Genomic DNA, 18,110 nt, shown 5'->3' on the forward strand with positions numbered 1-18,110 from the left:
GGGTTCACGCCATTCTTCTGCCTCAGCCTCCTGAGTAGCTGGGACTACAGGCAACCGCCACAACGCCCGACTGTTTTTGTTTGTTTGTTTGTTTTTGTTTTTTTGTATTTTTAGTAGAGATGGGGTTTCACCGGGTTAGCCAGGATGGTCTCGATCTCCTGACCTCATGATCCACCCACTTCGGTCTCCCAAAGTGCTGGGATTGCAGGAATGAGACATGGCACCCTGCCTACCTTAAGAAGATTTCTAATGTCCTTTGCTTTCTGACTGAAGTACTCCCCTTAGCATTTCTTGTAGGACAGGTCTAGTGTTGATGAAATCCCTCAGCTTTATTTGTCTGGAAAAGTCTTTATATCTTCTTCATGTTTGAAAAATATTTTTGGTGAATATACTATTCTAGGGTAAGTTTTTTTTTTCCCCTCTTAAGCACTTTGAATATGTCATGTGATTCTCTTTTGGCCTGTAAGGTTTCCACGGAAATGTCTGCTGCCAGACATATTGACACTCCGTTGTATGTTATTTGTTCTTTCCTCTTGCTGCTTTTTTCTTTATCTTTGACCTTTAGAAGTTTGATAATTAGATGCCTTGAGGCAGTCTTCTTTGGGGTGAATATACTTGGTGTTTGATATGGTTTGGCTGTGTCCCCACCAAAATCTCATCTTGAATTGAAACTCCCACAATTCCCACATGTCACTGGAGAAACCCAGTGGGAGGTGACTGAATTATGGGGGTGGATCTTTCCTGTGCTGTTCTCTTGATAGTGAATGAGTCTCATGAGATCTGATGGTTTTAAAAATGGGAGTTTCCCTGCACAAGCTCTCTTTTTTGCCTGCCACCATCCATGTAAGACATGACTTTCTCCTCCTTACCTCCCACCATGATCGTGAGGCCTCCCCAGCCACTTGGAACCGTAGGTCCATAAAACTTCTTTTTCTTCCCAGTCTTGGATATGTCTTTATCAGCAGCATGAAAACAGACTAATACAATGTTCTATAACCTTCTCGTATATGGATATTGATATCTTTCTCTAGGATTTCTCTATTATTATCCCTTTGAATAGGCTTTCTATTCCTTTCTCTCTCTCTACCTCCTCTTTAAGGCCAATAACTTAAATTTGCCCTTTTGAGGCTATTTTGTAGATCCTGTAGGCACGCTTTATTGTTTGTTATTCTTTTTCATTTTATCTGTCTCCTCTGACAGTATTTTCAAATAGCCTGTTTTCGGGCTCACTAATTCTTTCTTTTGCCTGATCAATTCTGCTATTAAAAGACTCTGATGGATTCTTCAGTATGCCATTTGCATTTTTTTTTTTTCAGACAGAGTCTCACTCTCTCACCCAAGCTGGAGCGCAATGGCATGATCTCGGCTCACTGCAACCTCCACCTCCTGGGTTGAAGCAATTCTCCTGCCTCAGCCTCCCAAGTAGCTGGGATTACAGGTGCTTGCTATCATGCCTGGCTAATTTTTTGTAATTTTTAGTAGAGATGGGGTTTTGCCATGTTGGACAGACTGGTCTCAAACTCCTGACCTCAGGTGATCCACCTGCCTTGGCCTCCCAAAGTGCTGGGATTACACGTATGAGCCACCGTGGCCAGCCTGCCATTTGCAATTTTTTTTTTTTTTTTTTTGACGGAGCCTTGCTCTGTTGCCAGGCTGGAGTGCAGTGGCATGATCTTGGCTCACTGCAACCTCCGACTTCTGATTCAAGTGATTTTCTCCTGCCTTAGCCTCCTGAGTAGCTGGGTTTACAGGCACGTGCCATTACGCCCAGCTAATTTTTGTATTTTTAGTAGAGATGGGGTTTCACCATGTTGGCCAGCATGGTGTCGATCTCCTGACCTCAGGTGATCTGCCCATCTCAGCCTCCCACAGTGCTGGGTTTACAGGCATGAGTCACTGTGTCTGGCAGCCATTTGCATTTTTTAGCTCCAGAATTTCTGCTAAAAAATGTGATTTAAAAAAATTATTTCAATTTCTTCGTTAAATTTATCTAATAAAATTCTGAATTCCTTCTCTGTGTTATATTGAATTTCTTTGAGTTTCCTGAAAACAGCTATTTTGAATTCTATCTGAAGGGTCACATATCTCTATTTCTTCAGGATTGAGTTATTAAGTTAGTTTGGTAAGATCATGTTTTCCTGGATATCTTTATGTTTGTAAATATTCATCAGTGTCTGGGCATTGAAGACTTAAGTATTTATTGTAGTCTTTGCAGTCTGGGCATGTTCGTGCCCATCCTGTTTGAGAAAGTTTTCCAGGTATTCAAAGGGACTTGGGCCCTAAGTCCAGTAATACTCTTGTTTATGAAGACTTGCAGAGGCACTGCCTTAGCAGTCTTGGATAATATCCAGAATAATTATCTATATTACCAGGCAGAGACTCTTGTTCTTTTCCCTTCCTTTCTCCCAAATAAACAGAATCTCTGTTGTGTACTGAGCTGCCTGAAACTAAGGTGGTGGTAATGCAAGCCCTCTGTGGCCACCCATCACTGGGGCTATACTGGGTCAGACCTTGATATGGTTTAGGTGTGTCCCCAATCAAATCTTAAGTTGTAACTCCCATAATCCCCACATGTCATGGGAGGGATGCATTAGGAGGTAATTGGATCTTGGGGGTGGGTTTTCCCATGCTGTTCTCATGATAGTGAATAAGTTTCATGAGATCCGATGGTTTTATAAATGGGAGGTCCCCTGTACATGCTCTCTTGCCTGCCACCATATAAGATGTGACTTTGCTCCTCTTTTGCCTTTCGACATGATTGTAAGGCCATTAGTGGGTATATACCCAAAGAATTATAAATCATTCTACTATAATGACGTATGCACACATATGTTTATTGCAGCACTATTTACAATAGCAAAGACTTGGAACCAACCCAAATGCCCATCAATTATTGAATTTTAAAAATGTGGCACATATACACCATGAAATACTATGCAGCCATAAAAAAGAATGAGTTAATGTTCTTTGCAGGGACACAGATGAAGCTGGAAGCCATCATTCTAGCAAACTAACACAGGAACAGAAAACCAAACCCTGCATGTTCTCACTCATAAGTGGGAGCTGGACAATGAGAACACATGGACACAGGGAGAAGAACATCACACCCTGGGACCTGTTGGGAGGTGGGGGGCAAGGGGAGGGAGAGCATTAGGACAAATACCTAATGCATGTGGGGCTTAAAACCTAGATAACAGGTTGATAAGTGCAGCAAATCACCATGGCACATGTATATCTTTGTAACAAACGTGCATGTTCTGCAATGTACCCCAGAACTTAAAGAAAAATAATTAAAATAAATGTGGTGTTCCTGTGAGGGGAATTAATGATGTAAGATTCTATTCTGCCATCTTGCTCCACCCTCTTCTAAACTTTGTTTTAAGACAGCTTACATAAACTTTTACCTTTAGTAACTTCTCCCTTGCATAACTAACCTCCTCACATATGCCTATGATCAATGATAGCATGCATATCCCACATTATAACCTCCTGCTTATTCCCAAATAAATGTTTTCTCTGGAGAGCCACTCTCCCTGTTGTTACTTTAGGTTAACATAGTGGGGCGTCAGAAGTGAGATCCAAGCAAGCTCACCTTGCAAGATATCGGCAGCCCCTGGAATTGTGTACAGTATCCACCTGAGCATCTTAGGCTCTCTGCATCTGTTGAGTTGCCTTCTCACCCTAGTGAATCTCCTCTTGGATTGTTGAACTTCCTCCTTTTGATTAAGTTTTTTTTCTTTATTTGGTATCTGATTGAGATAAGGCTGCTTTAGTAAGGACCTTAAATCCCTCTTGGGATTATAAAGACTTTTATGTCTTTTCTGGTAAATCTTTTCTAGTATAAAGTTGGTTTATCTTTCCGGTAAGTACACTTGGTTTAAGTTTTGGTTACTTATGCATGTCTGTAAATTATTTTGTCCTTTTACCTTTCTTCTCTCTCTCCTCATATGTTTCTGAACATCTTTCAAAAGCGAAGATAAGCATATTAAGCTGATCAGATTTTCTGTTGGCACATGAGTGATTAATAAGAAGTGAAATGAGATTCTTCAATTCTAAAGCATACAACACTTTCAGGAACTCCAACTGGTTATATGTTCAAACATTATGGCCCTTCTTAGTGCACATTTGTAAAGCAATGAACAAATTTCACCAAAAATAACTCAGAATTCCCATGTCCATATCATCCAATCATTCAAACTTTTCAAAATTGTTTTTCTTAGCGCTATATTAGAAAATTATGTCTATAAAGTTAAACAGTCCAAATGAGATGTACATTTTTAATTGTCATCCTGAGGCTTCAAAATGCGTTTAGAACACAAGCATTACTTCACTGCAAAATACTATCTCAAAGCTGACTGAGTCTCTTTCTTCTCCAAAGACTTCCTCTTCTCTTCCTACAACTCCTCTTCTTTATTCTTCTCTGGCAGAACGTTTATTTTTTTCAAAACTTCTCAGGTACTAACACAATTCTCTTCATAGCCACCAACTCAGATTTTTATATGTGAAATTTCTAAGATGTTAAAATATGCTATTCTGGCATATTGACTATTTAAGTTAAAAACACTTGAGGGCTGGGTGTAGTGACTCATGCCTGTAATCCCAGTACTTGGGAAGTCAAGGTGGGAGGATCACTTGGACCCAGGAGTTCAAGACCAGCCAGGGCAACATGGAGAGACCCTAACTCTATTTAAAAAGAAAAAGAGAGAGAGAGAGAGAGAGAGACTTGAAAAATAGCAGGTACATAAAGATCACTTTGACCTTTATTCTTTTTTTAAAAAAGCAGAAGATAAACTTCCCATGTGAAAGTCAGCCTCCCTATACTGGAAGAAAAGGCACATCCTTGTCTTCAAGAACAACACATATAAACCTTATTAGAATAACACAACTTTAAGCCTCCTCATAGTATTTAGTCACATTTTTAGAGTTTACTATTCTTTGTCCAATCCAGCATATTGGTAACTGACTCTAACTGCTTCTTTGGGGCCTTTACTTCCTTATGGGGGCTCCCATGCAACATAAAACCTGTATTGAGTTTTTCTCCTGTTAATGTATCCTATGTTAATTTAATTTTTGGACCTAATTGTGACCCTAAAGGCTGGGACATTTCACTCACTCTAGAGCCTTCAGATGAGACTCGGGAGCCAGTTACAGAGGCTCATACTTGGCTCACTCTTTCTAGACTTTCTCCAAGCTACTCAGAAGACTGAAGCAGAGGGATCACTTGAGGTCAGGAGTTCAAGATCAGCCTGAGCAACATAGTGAAACCCTATCTCTAAAAATACCAAAAAAAAAAAAAAAAAAAAAAAAAGATGTGATCCTGAGAAAAGCAAACAAAAAGTAAGAATTCAGCTTTCTTGAATCTTTATCCATAATGCCTGGTTGAGAGAAAAAAATGTTTAAAATTTTGTCTTTATTTTTCTAAATTTGGAGTAAGAATAAAGAAATACATTTGCATAATATTTTTAAATTTTGACTGTTGTTAATATGATTTCAGGTGCCCATTGTTTATTGATCCACAGCCTCCCAGATATAGTCCTTGTTTTCCTTGTCTCTATTTTTTGTGTGATTTTTTTCTAAAGAAAAATTATAGTATACCTATTACCATATTGCAGCCCTGTTTATTGTCTTTGAGTTTTTGTTATTTTACAATCTGGACTAAATCCCAAACTCTTCTAGTTTTCTCTAATTTCTCACTACCATAGGTCTCCATGGCCATTCAATTTGTTTAGTTGGTTGCCTGTAAACCTAGATCCATAGCTCAGAACCATTATACAAACTTGAGTTATCATGCTGTGGTTATATTATTCTTTTAAAACTTTGTACCTGTTGTTGGTCAAATTTCTACAGACATACAACACCTAACAGAATAATGTTGTCAAGCACTTCAAAAGAATACTTCCAACAACTATGGAATTGACAAAATTGAACTTGCCAGTGAACTCCAGGAAAACTTAGCCTGACAGCCACTCCTTATAGACCTCCTTGTTGCTCAAATGTGGCCGGAAGAATCTTGACATTGACTCGGAATTGTTAGCTATCATCTCTCACTCCCAATGTGGGACCAGACCAACCAGGACAGGTCGATTCCAGCACTGAAGGACAATTAAAACCTAACTACAGACTGATTTAGTAGCAACGCTTTCAGAGAAAGGTTTTGATCAAAAGGGGAAAATATAAAAGCTGCTTATGGCAAAATTGAGTCACTTATGTCACACCCAAGGCTGCAGAGCTGGCAGATCATGAAGGAGGGACCTCATGCTTGTATGTCTGAGCTAAGAACTATTACCAAGACTCTCTGAAGGCCTTATGCACATATGCCCATGGTAAGAACTATTATAAGAACTCTTTGAAAACACAAAAAATTCCAGATAAATTGCTTCTATGAAGACATCTTCCCAACGGCAATTAGTGTTACCAATGAGTAATCACCAGTCCCTGCAATGGGCTTCTGTGACTGATCAACTTTGTTTTAAGACAGCTTGCATGAACTTCCTCTTTTTGCCTGAATAGCTTCTTCTTGTCCTAACATCTTTGAATATACCTATGATCTGTTCTAGCAATCGTATCCCAGATTATAATTCCCTGCTCATTCCTGAATAAATGTATGTCTTTGAAGAGCCACTCTTTCTGTTGCTTTTAGGTAGACAAAACTTATAAATGAATTCAGTGAAGTTTCAGGATACAAAATTAATGTTAAAATATCACTTGCATTTCTTGCATCAATAACACACTATCTGAAAAAGAAATCAAGAAACAAACCTATTCATGAAAGCATCAAAAAGAATAAAATACCTAGGAATACATTTAACCAAAGAAGTGAAACACCTGCACACTGAAAAAATCCATAAACATCCAGTGTTTATGGATTAGGAGAATTAAAATTGTCAAAATGTCTATACTACCCAAAAAGGTCTACAAATTCAACACAATCTTTATCAAAATTCCAAATGCATTTTTTTGAAAAAAAAAGTCTAAAATTTTTATGGAATCATAAGAGACCTAGAGTAGTCAAAATAATCAAGAGAAAGAAAAACATGGTTGGAGAAATCATACTTCTTGATTTCAAATTATATTATAAAGCAATAGTAATCAAAACAGTATGGTTCTGGCACAAAAACGGACATGTAGCCCAATGAAACAGAATAAACAGTGCAGATATAAATTCCAACCTTATAGGTCAACTAATTTTCAACAAGGGCAGCTCTTCTCTATTGGTGCTTTTATCAGTATGTGGTACTACAATCCATAATTTCAGTCCTGCATATTAAGATCAAGAGTTTCTAGCTTTCATTTTTTTCTTTATTTATCTGAAGATATTTTCTGAGGAATTATTCCAAGTGTAGCAGAAATTGGCCCATGGTGTTTACTGCTGCCTGCTTTATGAGTATATTCTTGCTTAATAGAAGAATGATTAGAAATTTTGTCAGGTCTGTGATGTAATCCTGAATGCAGTAATATAGAAGTCCCTGTTGTAAATTGATGTAGTACTGGCTACTAGACAAAAATGTCTCCTACTCTGTGAATACATCTGTTCTGTCCTTGTTGATTCTTGATGTTGAGGCTGTTCCTTGTGTGATGGCAAATGCATGAGATATTTGACATTGCTATTGCTAACATTGACAAATTATCAGTATATGACTGTCTTTTACAGAAATATTGCCTGAATTTAGCAGTACTGGCCTAGCCTGACCCTGACCCATCCTTCCTCACTGGGCAGGGCCTCCCTGCAAGAACTCCACCAACTCCAGCCAGAGGCTCAGGAACAAAACCCTGATCTCCCAGGGCCTGAGTCCCTAAGGGGAGAGGTGGCCACAGTCTCTGCAGACTAGCAGACTTAGCCTTTCCTGCTGGTAGTTCTGAGGAATCCAGGCAGCCCCGATGAGTGGGTTTCCCCCCAGCAAAGCATGCCCCCTCCACCAAGGGACAGTCAAAGTGCTTCATTAAATGGGTCCTGTTCCCCTGCCACCCACCTGGGTGAGAACCTCCAACAGGGGTTATCAGGCACCCTATACAGAAGCAATCCTACTGGCATCAGGTTGGTGCCCCTTGAGGTCAGAGATCCCAGAAGAAGGAGAGGCACCATTTTTGCTGTTATCCAGCCTCCTTGAGTGACAACTCCAGGTGTGGGAGTGAACCAGATGAGTAGGGCCTGAAGTGAGCCCCCAGCAAATTGCAGCAGCCCTACAGAAAAGGGACCTGACCATTGAAAGAAAAACAAACAGAAAGCAACAACAACAGCATCAGCAAAACAAGAAGTCTCCACAAAAACCCCATCCAATGGTCAGCAGCCTCAAAGATCAAAACTAGACAGACTTACGTAGGTGAGAAAAAATCAATGAAAAAATGCTGAAAACCCAAAGCCAGAGTACCTCTTCTTCTCCAATCACCACACCTCTCCAGCAAGGGCACAGGACTGGATGGAGGATGAGATGGATGAATTGACAAAGGTAGGCTTCAGAAGACGGGTAATAAAAAAAACTTTGGTGAGCTAAAGGAGCATGTTCTAATCCAATGCAAAGAAGCTAAGAACCTTGATAAAAGGTTAGAGGAGCTGCTAGCTAGAATAACCGGCTGAGAGGGGGACATAAATGACCTGATAGAGCTGAAAAACACAGCATGAGAACTTCGTGAAGCATACACAAATATCAATAGCCAAATCGACCAAGCAGAAGAAAGTATATCAGAGTTGGAAGACCACTTTGAGTTTGAAACAAAATATACAGACAAGGTTAGAGAAAAAAGAATGACAAACAAACAAACAAACAAAGTCTCCAAGAAATATGCGACTATGTAGAAAGACCAAATCTATGATTGATTAGAGTACCTGAAGAAGACGGGGAGAATGGGAACAAGCTGGAAAACGCACTTCAGGATATTACCCGGGACAACTTCCCCAACCTAGCAAGATGGCCAACACGTAAATTCGTGAAATACAGAGGACACCACCACTAAGATACTCTATGAGAAGGACAACCCCAAGACATATAATCATCAGATTCTCCAAGGGCGAAATGAAGGAAAAGGTGTTAAGGGCAGCCAGAGAGAAAGGCCAGGTCACCTACGAAGGGAAGCCCATCAGACTAATAGTGGACCTCTCAGCGAAACTCTACAACCCAGAAGAGATTAAGGGTCAATATTTTACATTCTTAAAGAAAGAATTTTCAACACATAATTTCATATCCTGCCAAACTAAGCTTCATAAGCAAAGGATAAATAAAACCCCTTTCAGACAAGCAGATGTCGAGCAATTTTGTCACCACTAGACCTGTCTTGCAAGGGCTCTTGAAGGAAGTACTACATATAGAAAGGAAAATCTGGTACCAGATGCTGCAAAAATACGCCAAAATATAGAGACCAATGACACTATGAAGAAACTGTATCAACTAGTGTGCAAAATAACAGATAGCATCATGATGACAGGATCAAACTCACACATAACAATACGTTAAATGTAAATGTGATAAATACCCCAGTTAAAAGACACAGACTGGCAAATTGGATAAAAATTCAAGACCCATCAGTGTGCTGTATTCAGGAGATTCATCTCACGTGCAAAGACACACATAGGCTCAAAATAAAGGGATGAAGGAAAATTTACCAAGCAAATAAAAAGCAAAAAACAAACAAACAAACAAAATCATGGAGTTCAATCCTAGTCCCTGACAAAACAGACTTTAAACCAACAAATTTCAAAAAAGACAAAGAAGGGCATTGCATAATGGCAAAGGGATCAATTCAATGAGAAGAGCTAACTATCCTAAATATACAGGCATCTGATATAGGAGGATCCAGATTCATAAAATAAGTTCCTAGAGACCTACAAAGACACATAGACTTCCACACAATCGTAGGGAGACACTTTAGCACCCCACTGTCAATGTTAGACAGATCAAAGGACAGAAGATTAACAAGAATATTTGGGATTTGAACTCAGCTCTGGGTCAAGTGGACCTAATAGACATCTACAGAACTCTCCATCCCAAATCAACAGAATACACGTTCCTATCAGTGCCACATAGCACTTATTCTAAAATCGACCACATAATTGGAAGTGAAACACTCCTCAGCAAGTGCAAAAGAACTAAATCATAACAAAGAGTCTCTCAGACCACAGTGCAATCAAATTAGAACTCAGGATTAAGGAACTCACTCAAAACCACATGATTACATGCAAATTGAAAAACCTGCTCCTAATTGACTCCTGGGTAAATAATGAAATTAAGGCAGAAATCAAGAAGTTCTTTGAAACCAATGAGAACAAAGAGACAATGTACTGGAATCTCTGGGATACAGCTAAAACAGTGTGTAGAGAAAAATTTATAGCACTAAATACCCACATCAGAAAGCCAGAAATATCTCAAATTGACACCCTAACATCACTATTAAAAGAGTTAGAGAAACAAAAGCAAACTAATCCAAAAGCTAGCAAAAGACAAGAAATAACTAAGTGTAGAACAGAATTAAGGAGATAGAGACACAAAAAACTCTCCAAAAAATCACTGAATTCAGAAGCTGGTTTTTTGAAAAAAATAACAGAATAGATAGACTACTAGCTAGACTAATAAAGAAGAAAAGAGAGAAGAATTAAATGACACAATAAAAAGTAATAAAGGAGATATCACCACTGACCCTAGAGAAATACAAACTACCATCAGAGAATACTATAAACATCTATATGCAAATAAACTAGAAAATCTAGGAAAAATTGATAAATTCCTGGACACATACAGCCTCCCAAGACTAAACCAGGAAGAAGTCAAATCCCTAAATAGATCAACAAAAAGTTCTGAAATTGAGGCAGCAATTAATAGCCTACCAACCAAAAAATATCCCAGGACCAGATGGATTCACAGCTGAATTCTACCAGAGGTACAAAGAGGTGATGATACCATTCCTTCTGAAACTATTCCAAACAATTGAAAAGGAGGGACTCCTCCCTAACTCATTTTATGAAACCAGAATCATCTTGATATCAAAATCTGCCAGAAACACAACAACAAAAGAAAACTTTAGGCCAATATCCCTGATGAGCATCAATGTGAAAATTGTCAATAAAATACCTGCAGATCAAATCCAGCAGCATATCAAAGAACTTATCTACCATGATCAAGTAGGCTTCATCCCTGTGATGCAAGTCTGGGTCATCACATGCAAATAAATAAATGTAACCCATCACATAAACAGAACCAAAGACAAAACCACACGATTGTCTCAATAGATGCAGAAAAGGCCTTCAATAAAATTCAACATCCCTTTATGCTAAAAACTCTCAATAAACTAGGTATTGATGGAACATGTCTCAAAATAATAACAGCCATTTATGACAAACCCACAGCCAGTAACATATTGAATGGGCAAAAGCTGGGAGCTTTCCCTTGGAAAACAACTACAAGACAAGGATGCCCTCTCTCACCACTCCTATTCAACATATTATTGGAAGTTCTGGCCAGAGCAATCAGGCAAGAGAAATAAATAAAGGGTATTCAAACAGAAAGAGAGGAAGTCAAATTGTCTCTGTTTGCAGATGACATGATTATATATTTAGAAAACCCCATTACATCAGCCCAAAACTCCTTAAGCTGATAAGCAACTTCAGCAAATTCTCAGGATACAAAATCAGTGTGCAAAAATCACAAGTATTTCTTGACACCAACAGTAGACAAGCAGAGAGACAAATCACGAATGAACTCCCATTCACAATTGCTACAAAGAGAAGTAAATACCTAGAAATACAACTAACAAGGGATGTGAAGGACCTCTTCAAAGAGAACTACAAACCACTGCTCAAGGAAACAAGAGAGGACACAAACAAATGGAAAAACATTCCATCCTCATGGATAGGAAGAATCAATATCATTAAAATGGCCACATTGCCCAAAGTAGTTTATAGATTCAATGGTATTGAATTGAATGCATCAAACTACCATTGATATTCTTCACAGAATTAGAAAAAAAAAACTACTTTAAATTTCATATGGAATCAAAGAAGACCCCATATAGCCAAGACAATCCTAAGCAAAAAGAACAAGGCTGGAGGTATCACACTACCTGACTTCAAACTATACTACAAGGCTACAATAACCAAAACAGCATGGTACTTGTACCAAAACTGACATATAGATCAATGGAACAAAACAGAGACTTCAGAAGTAATACCACACATCTAAAACCATCTGATCTTTGACAAATCTGACAAAAAAGAAGCAACAGGGAAAGAATCTCTTATTCAATAAATGGGGTAAATGGTGCTGGAAAAACTGGCTAGCCATATGCAGAAACTGGACCCCTTCCTTACACCTTATACAAAAATTAACTCAAGATGGATTAAAGATTTAAATATAAACCCAAAACCATAAAAACCCTGGAAGAAAACCTAGGCAACACCATTCAGGACATAGGCATGGGCAAGACTTCATGAATAAAACACCTAAAGCAGTTGCAACAAAAGCAAAAATCAACAAATAGGATCTAATTAAACTAAAGAGCTTCTGCACAGCCAAAGGAAGTATCATGCCCGCAGAATGGGAGAAAAATTTTGCAATATACCCATCTGACAAAGGTCTAATGTCCAGAATTTACAAGGAACTTAAACAAACTTACAAGAAAAAAAAAACAAACAATCCTATCGAAAAGTCGGCAGAGGATATGAAAAGACACTTCTCAAAAGAAGACATTTATGTGGCCAAAAAACAGAAAAAAAAGCTCAATATCACTGATGACTAGAGAAATACAAATCAAAACCACAATGAGATACAATCTCACACCAATCAGAATGGTGATTATTAAAATGTCAAGAAACAATAGATACTGGTGAAGCTGTGGAGGGAATGTAAATTAGTTCAACCATTGTGGAAGACAGTATGGTGATTCCTCAAGGATCTAGAACCAGAAATACCATTTAACCCAACAATCCCATTACTGGGTATATAACCAAAGGAACATAAATCATTCTACCATAAAGATACATGCACACATATGTTTATTGCAGCACTATTTACAATAGAAAAGTCATGGAACCAACCCAAATGTCCATCAATGATAGACTGGATAAAGAAAATGTGGTACATACACACTGTGGAATACTATGCAGTCATAAAGAAGAATGAGATCATGTCTTTTGGAGTGACATGGATGAAACTGGAAGACATCATCCTCAGCAAAATAACACAGGAAGAGAAAACCAAACACCACATGTTCTCACTCATAAGTGGGAGTTGAACAATGAGAGCACATGGACACAGGGAGGGGAACAACACACCCCAGAGCCTGCTGAGGGATTGGGGGTGAGATGAGGGAATTTATAGGATGAATCAATAGACGCAGCAAATCATCATGGCATATGTATACCTACGTAAAAAACCTGCACATTCTGCACATGTATCCCACAACTTAAAATAAAATAAAATAAATTTACAAATTTTTAAAAAAGAAAATGTGTGATACTGGCTCGGGGGGGCATGCCCAAGATGGCCTAATAGGAACAGCTCCAGCCTCCAGCTCCCAGCATGAGCAACAAAGACGACGGGCGATTTCTGCATTTTCAATTGAGGTGCTGGGTTCATCTCACTGGGGCGTGTCAGACAGTTGGTGCTGGTCTACGGGCGCAGCCCGACCAGCGAGAGCTGAAGCAGGGTGATGCATCGCCTCACCTGGGAAGTGCAAGGGGGAAGGGAATTCCTTTTCCTAGCCAAAGGAAATTGAGATACACAGCACCTGGAAAATCGGGTAACTCCCACCCTAATACTGTGCATTACCAAGGGTCTTAGCAAATGGCACACCAGGAGATTATACCCCACACCTGGCCCAGAGGGTCCCACGCCCACGGAGCCTCCCTCGTTGCTAGTACAGCAGTCTGAGATCTAACTGCAAGGCGGCAGTGAGGCTGGGGGAGGGGCGCCCGTCATTGCTGAGGCTTAAGTAGGTAAACAAAGCCACCCGGAAGCTCGAATTGAGTGGAGCCCACTGCAGCTCAAGGAGGCCTGCCTGCCTCTGTATACTCCACCTCTGGGGACAGGGCATAGCTAAACAAAAAGCTGCAGAAACCTCTGCAGAGGCAAATGTCCCTGTCTGACAGCTTTGAAGAGAGCAGTGGTTCTCCCAGCATGGAGGTTGAGATTTGAGAATGGACAGACTGCCTGCTCAAGTGAGTCCCTGACCCCTGAGTAGCCAAACTGGGGGACATCCCCCACTAGGTGCAGACCGACACCTCACACCTCACACGGCTAGGTACACCCCTGAGACGAAGCTTCCAGAGCAAGAATGAGACAGCAACACTCGCTGTTCAGCATTCTGCAGCCTCCGCTGCTGATACCTAGGCAAACAGGGTCTGGAGTGGACCTCAAGCAAACTCCAACAGACCTGCAGCTGAGGGCCCTCACTGTTAGAAGGAAAACTAACAAATAGAAAGGACAACCACACCAAAACCCCATCAGTACATCACCATCATCAAAGACCAAAGGCAGATAAAACCACGAAGATGAGGAAAGGGCAATGCAGAAAAGCTGGAAATTCAAAAAATCAGAGTGCATCTCCCCCTCCAAAGGAACGCAGCTCATCACCAGCAACGGATCAAAGCTGGATGGAGAATGACTTTGATGAGCTGAGAGAAGAAGGCTTCAGTTGATCAAACTTCTCAGAGCTAAAGGAGGAACTATGTAACCAGTACAAAGAAACTAAAAACCTTGAAAAATGAATGGATGAATGGATAACTAGAATAATCGATGCAGAGAAGACCTTAAAAGAACTGATAGAGATGAAAACCATGACACGAGAACTACGTGACAAATGCACAAGCTTCAGTAACCGACTCAATCAACTGGAAGAAAGAGTATCAGAGATTGAAGATCAAATGAATGAAATGAAGCAAGAAGAGAAGTGTAGAGAAAAAAGAGTAAAAAGAAATGAACAAAGCCTCCAAGAAATATGGGATTATGTGAAAAGACCAAACCTACGTCTGATTGGTGTGCCTGAAAGTGATGGGGAAAATGGATCCAAGTTGGAAAACACTCTGCAGGATATCATCCAGGAGAACTTCCTCAACCTAGTAAGGCAGGCCAACATTCAAATTCAGGAAATACAGAGAACGCCACAAAGATACTCCTCAAGAAGAGCAACTCCAAGACACATAATTGCCAGATTCACCAAAGTTGAAATGAAGGAAAAAATGTTAAGGGCAGCCAGAGAGAAAGGTCAGGTTACCCACAAAGGGAAGCCCATCAGACTAACAGCAGACCTCTCGGCAGAAACTTGACAAGCCAGAAGAGAGTGGGGGCCAATATTCAACATTCTTAAAGAAAAGAATTTTAAACCCAGAATTTCATATCCAGCCAAACTAAGTTTCATAAGTAAAGGAGAAATAAAATCCTTTACAGATAAGCAAATGCTGAGAGATTTTGTCACCACTAGGCCTGCCCTACAAGAGATCTTGAAGGAAGCATAAACATGGAAAGGAACAACTGGTACCAGCCATTGCAAAAACATGCCAAAATGTAAACTCCATCGATGCTAGGAAGAAACTGCATCATCTAACGAACAAAATAACCAGCTAACATCATAATGACAGGATCAAGTTCATACATAACAATATTAACCTTAAATGTAAATGGACTAAATGGTCTAATTAAAAGACACAGACTGGCAAATTGGATAAAGAGTCAAGACCCATCAGTTTGCTGTATTCAGAACACCCATCTCACATGCAGAGACAAACATAGACTCAAAATAAAAGGATGGAGGAAGATCTACCAAGCACATGGAAAACAAAAAAAGGAGGATTTGCAATCCTAGTCTCTGATAAAACAGATTTTAAACCATCAAAGGTCAAAAGAGACAAAGAGGGCCATTACATAATGGTAAAGGGATCAACTCATCAGGAAGAGCTAACTATCCTAAATTATATGCACCCAATACAGGAGCACCCAGATTCATAAAGCAAGTCCTTAGAGACTTACAAAGAGACTTAGACTCCCATACAATAATAACGGGAGACTTTAACACCCCACTGGCAACATTATACAGATCAACGAGATAGAAAGTTAACAAGGATATCCAGGAATTGAACTCAACTCTGCACCAAGTGGACCTAATAGACATCTACAGAACTCTTCACCCCAAATCAACAGAATATACAGTCTTCTCAGCACCACATCGCACTTATTCCATAATTCACCACATAGTTGGAAGTAAAGCACTCCTCAGCAAATGTAAAAGAACAGAAATTATAAGAAACTGTCTCTCAGACCACAGTGCAATCAAACTAGAACTCAGGACTAAGAAACTCAATCAAAACCGCTCAACTACATGGAAACTGAACAACCTGCTCCTGAATGACTACTGGGTACATACGAAATGAAGGCAGAAATAAAGATGTTCTTTGAAACCAATGAGAACAAAGATACAACATACCAGAATCTCTGGGACACATTTAAAGCAGTGTGTAGAGGGAAATTTATGGCACTAAATGCCCACAAGAGAAAGCAGGAAAGATCTAAAATTGACACACTATCATCACAATGAAAAGAACTAGAGAGCAAGAGCAAACACATTCAAAAGCTAGCAGAAGGCAAGAAATAACTAAGATCAGAGCAGAACTGAAGGAGGTAGAGACACAAAAAAATCCTCCAAAAAAATCAATGAATCCAGGAGCTGGGTTTCTGAAAAGGTCAAAAAATGGATAGACCGCTAGCAAGATTAATAAAGAAGAATCAAACAGATGCAATAAAAAATGATAAATGGGATGTCACCACCGACCCCACAGAAATACAAACTACCATCAAAGAATACTATAAACACCTCTACACAAATAAACGAGAAAACCTAGAAGAAATTAATAATTTCCTGGACACTTACACTCTCCCAAGACTAAACCAGGAAGAAGTTGAATCCCTGAATAGACCAATAGTGGGCTCTGAAATTGAGGCAATAATTAATAGCTTACCAACCAAAAAAAGTCCAGGACCAGACAGATTTACAGCCGAATTCTACCAGAGGTACAAGAAGGAGCTGGTACCATTCCTTCTGAAACTATTCCAATCAATAGAAAAAGAGGGAATCCTCCCTAACTCATTTTATGAGGCCAACATCATCCTGATACCAAAGCCTGGCAGAGACACAACAAAAAAAGAGAATTTTAGAACAATATCCCTGATGAACATCGATGCAAAAATCCTCAATAAAATACTGGCAAACCGAATCCAGCAGCACATCAAAAAGCCTATCCACCATGATCAAGTGGGCTTCATCCCTGCAATGCAAAGCTGGTTCAACATATGCAAATCAATAAACGTAATCCAGCACATAAACAGAACCAAAGACAAAAACCACATGATTATCTCAATAGATGCAGAAAAGGCCATTGACAAAATTCAACAGCCCTTCATGCTAAAAACTCTCAATAAATTCGGTATTGATGGAACGTATCTCAAAGTAATAAGAGCTATTTATGACAAACCCACAGCCAATATCATACTGAATGGGCAAAAACTGGAAGCATTCCCTTTGAAAACTGGCACAAGACAGGGATGCCCTCTCTCACCACTCCTATTCAACATAGTGTTGGAAGTTCTGACTAGGGCAATCAGGCAAGAGAAAGAAATAAAGGGTAGTCAGTTAGGAAAAGAAAAAGTCAAATTGTCCCTGTTTGCAGATGACATGATTGTGTATTTAGAAAACCCCATCATCTCAGCCCAAAATCTCCTTAAGCTGATAAGCAACTTCAGCAAAGTCTCAGGATACAAAATCAATGTGCAAAACTCACAAGCATTCTTATACACCAGTAACAGACAAACAGAGAGCCAAATCATGAATGAACTCCCATTCACAATAGCTTCAAAGAGAATAAAATACCTAGGAATCTAACTTACAAGGGATGTAAAGGACCTCTTCAAGGAGAACTACAAACCACTACTCAGCCAAATAAAAGAGGACACAAACAAATGGAAGAACATACCATGCTCACGGATAGGAAGAATCAATATTGTGAAAATGGCCATACTGCCCAAGGTAATTTATAGATTCAATGCCATCCCCAGTAAGCTACCAATGACTTTCTTCACAGAATTGGAAAAAACTGCTTTAAAGTTCATATGGAACCAAAAAAGACCCCACATTTC

At 39.5% G+C, this 18,110-nt stretch overlaps 1 pseudogene; it reads right to left on the bottom strand.

Moving 5' to 3' along the window:
* Nucleotides 1–7,251: 7,251 nt before the first annotated feature.
* The window catches only part of LOC112605816, a 47,337-nt pseudogene continuing 36,478 nt past the window's right edge, over nt 7,252–18,110 (bottom strand).

This window comes from Theropithecus gelada, chromosome 1 (genome assembly GCF_003255815.1).
Source record: "Theropithecus gelada isolate Dixy chromosome 1, Tgel_1.0, whole genome shotgun sequence".
In the NCBI taxonomy this organism is placed as follows: domain Eukaryota; kingdom Metazoa; phylum Chordata; class Mammalia; order Primates; family Cercopithecidae; genus Theropithecus; species Theropithecus gelada.